The following is a 3,982-nucleotide window of genomic DNA, read 5'->3' as shown; positions in this document are numbered from 1 at the left end:
GCTTGTGTCCTACTAAGTGAGGATTGGGCCTACTTCATAACATGCATGTCATCTTTTTTTTTTAATACATTGTTTCTCTCTCTTGAGGACAAAGAAGGGGGGCACATCACAAAGTTTAGAGTCTCTTTTTTCTTGCATTGCATTTATAGAAAATGTTGGATAACAATGTTTTGCCTACCACCTCTGTATAGTTTGTGATGTTTGGTCCCATAATCACTACTCAATTCAATGACGAAATGTTGGTTTCCATGTTAAAAATGCTAGGCTAGACAATGAAATGCTCAAAGAATTGCAAACTATTGCCAAAAGTCGCATTGAAAATGTTGAAGAATGATTAAGGAAGCTATCAATATGCATCATGCATGCTTTTGAATATAAAGGGTTGTTGAAGGGTATAGGGGGCTAAATATTACATTGTTCTAAATAAATTATTTACATACATATCATGGTGTATGTCTTTTGATACTGTGAGGGTCTTAAAACCCCAAAAGGCCCTCTCCACCACTTGCCACCCGTCTTTAATTCTGATTATTAGTGGATGATTAATCCTCACAATTTATGAGCTACTAATCTCTGTTTTACATGCCAATCTGTACCCACTGTCGTTTGTAAGCTCTCTAATCGAACCGCAGCTTCTTTCCTTGTTTGTTGACGATCAATTAATCATCTCTTTTATTCAACGAGCAATTATCTCGTTCTATAATTTGCGCTGTTTTTTTCTTCGAGTTTTTTAGTAGCTTTTTTAGTCCTAATTTTGAGTGTTTTTCATCGCTTTGGGCACTTAATTTTCTAGGCCATTAACTGCTCCATTGATTATAGGTAATGGTGGGGTTAATCTTTTGTGGTGCGATTTCAATCCCTTATTTGTAGTATTATTCTTTCAATTCTTAAATTTCATTATCTCAACATTTTGCCTCCTTGGCAGGTTTAAAGCGGAGTGATTTGATTAATTGTGTGGCCAATTTTCAAAGAAATGATTCCCATTTCAAGCATGGCAACGGCATTCACTGCTAACATGTTGTTTTCTACTCTCTGTGAATATTACACCTCTCATAATTCAGCCCAAATTAGCCCTTACCCTCTTAATCACCATCTAAACTACGCTCTTAATCATACCCCAACCTCACGATTGCCATCTCCTCCATCTCAGCTTGAAAACACCTTAGCTATAAACTCAAATGAGCAAATCCCCCTCTGTGGATTCAACTTTCTGCCTAGAATTCGACCCAAAAAATCCTTAATCTCCGTCTCCATGGCTTTATCTGCAGGTAATTAGCCTTACTGGTTCATTAATCCAGTGCCAATCTCTCTTTCTTTTTGAGTAATCAAGGTTAATTAGGCTTAATTTCTTATGTATTCAATCCACATTTCTGGTAATCAAAGTGATCTTGTTGTAATGGCCTCTATAATGCAAAAGTTAATTTCTCAAATTATTGGATAATACTAACTGATTTTTGTAATTTATTTTTTAAAGAGACTGAAATTAAAGATGATGTAGTAGGACCAGCTCCACCTGGACGCTCCGAGCAGCTCCCGTAGGTTCATACAGGTACTTATTATTATTGTAAATGTTTGTTTTTGAAAATCGAAGTGGGTTTATTAACAATTTGTATTGTCTTTGTCTATAAGTTACCCTCCAACAAAGGAAAAGGTGTATTTCTATCTATGAGTATTGTACCTTCCAACAAAAAGGAGTTTTTTTATAAGATTTTACTGCTTGTTGATATATTCATAAGAAAAAAATGAAAAGGAAAACGTAATTTTTAGTACCATCTCATTGCTAAACTTTACCCATGAGAAAAGAGAGAGGGGATTATGTCATTCTATTGAGAGCAAAAAAGGCATATCAGAATGTAAAACACACATGACATCATGATGCACCTGCAACATGCAAAGTGTATAAAAGTCTATGAACATATGCAATTAAGGTTTCATGAATGATCTAGATGTGAAGTTTGGCTTATTTGTGCTGGTCTAAGTGACAAAGTATATGTAGAATCTAATATGTGAATGTCAAGTTGTGTTTGGGAAAAGATAGGTATTTCTTGAACCAAAACTAAATCTAGTCAAATTGTCAAGGCAAGGGACAATATAGCTACTCAAATTTTTGAGACATTCTAATGATTTGATAAATGTATAAAGAAATTGCTTGTTTAAAACTACAAGAAACTTTTTGAAAAGAATTGGTGCTGAATTCCACATAAATGGTTCCCAAAGAGTGCAAGTTTTAAACCAATCTAGCAATATATAATATATGTCCGAGACATTGGGGATGAATTGATGTGTAGAGGTTAAGCACAATCTAGCAATATATAATATTGTCCGAGACATTGAATTGATGTGTAGAGGTTAAGCACAAGAATAGTGTCTATGTATTTCATTCACGTTGTTGTATTGTATCCTTATTCATGGTCCTCATGTTTAGCTTCCCTAATCTCGAGCCTAATCCTTAAACACACCTCACTTCTTAAATGGTGGGATGAAGTGCAAATCAAGGTGATTCATGCTCAATCTTCTGGTGAAGTTGACGCCTCTAAATGCCATTTCACTTGCATGTAGGATTATTTTTAGCTCCTTCAACATGAGACTGATGTGTAACTACCCGATAATACACAAACTATATTAATTTTAGAGCTTCTTTCCACTCTATGCAAAGTCTCCCACAAATCTAACAAATAATCACATATTGCATGGATTCTATGGAGTTAAGCTAACATTCCACATTTTGAACCTAGCCCACATGCAAATTACATACACACACCCACATCCCCTCCCATGCTAACACACACCCACATCCCCTCCCATGCAAATTACATACACACACCCACATCCCCTCCCATGCTAACACACACTCACACACTCCTCCTCTGCTATAACACACCCACTCACACGCTCCTCGCACACACTCACACTCCTATCGTGCTAACACCCACTCACACGCTCACACACTCCTCTTGTGCTAATAGACACATCACACACTCACTCATAAAAACTCATTTGCTAACACACATACTCAATTACTATGCACACACATACTCAATTACTACGCACACACATACTCACTCATTAATTACTCATTACCCCATGCACACACGAGAGAGAGAGAGAGAGAGAGAGAGAGAGAGAGAGAGAGAGCTAATTCCATGGCCTTTCTTCTTGTTTCTCATTTTCTTTCAAAGCATTTGAAATGGTTCTTAGAGCTACATTTCTGGTAAAGAAAATGAAAATATTTAAGATCTTTTGAAGTTTATTTATGTCCTAGTGCAAAGCTTAAAAGGCTTGCAACTTCAAAACTAGGAATGTGCTATATGATATATCAATAAAAGGAATAAGAATAAGTTGGTCAACTATGCCCTTTTTAAAAGGAAAAATTAAATTATAAAATACATTGCTAATATTGAATAATAGTTTGTGTTAACAGGTTGCACTGTCTAGTCAAAGCCATGACAAACACAAGCAAAAAATCCAAATACCATGTAGATTTCAATTGCATTAGTCGTTGCCCTTGCCTCCTTGGGGGAAGAGGCCATGTGATGTTAATCAAGAAAGGTAAACCTCTTTTAGTTGGTTAAAAATTCAAAATGGCATATTGATCACTTCTTTAAGAGGAATTGAGTTGGTCGAAAAAGATGTAATAATAGTATAAATATTTCAAAAAGTATGCCTTTTTGCTTCAATTTTCTAGCTTCATGAAAAATGAAGAAGTCTGTGTGTTAAGTTTCTTGATGAACACTACCTTTGCCAAAACATGAGTGGCTATAATTCTAGTATTTTAAATAAAAAATCTTATACATTTAGAAATGATGGAGATGTTGTGATGTGATGGTGGTGTATAAGTTGTGGTGGGCATTGTTAATATCTACTAATGAGATAGTTGTTGTGCTGAAAATTTGGAGGATGTGTTTTTACTTTTTCTATGATTTTTTTTTCTTCTTACTTAAACAGACATTTTCTTGACCATCATTTATTAAATTTATAACCT

The 3,982-nt window shown here is 35.2% G+C and overlaps 1 long non-coding RNA gene across 1 annotated transcript; it reads left to right on the top strand.

Annotated features, from left to right (window-relative positions):
* The first annotated feature begins 473 nt into the window (after positions 1-473).
* LOC147633270 (uncharacterized) lies at positions 474-3,680 on the top strand. Its single transcript, XR_015267052.1, has 4 exons — positions 474-608; positions 926-1,268; positions 1,475-1,549; positions 3,422-3,680. It is a non-coding gene; the product is annotated as an uncharacterized LOC147633270 (long non-coding RNA).
* The last annotated feature ends 302 nt before the right edge of the window (positions 3,681-3,982 follow it).

This window comes from Cibotium barometz, chromosome 12, assembly GCF_041138505.1.
Source record: "Cibotium barometz isolate CiBa-2024 chromosome 12, ASM4113850v1, whole genome shotgun sequence".
In the NCBI taxonomy this organism is placed as follows: domain Eukaryota; kingdom Viridiplantae; phylum Streptophyta; class Polypodiopsida; order Cyatheales; family Cibotiaceae; genus Cibotium; species Cibotium barometz.
Note: the sequence above shows the minus strand (reverse complement) of the source record. Positions and strands in the feature narration are given on the sequence as shown.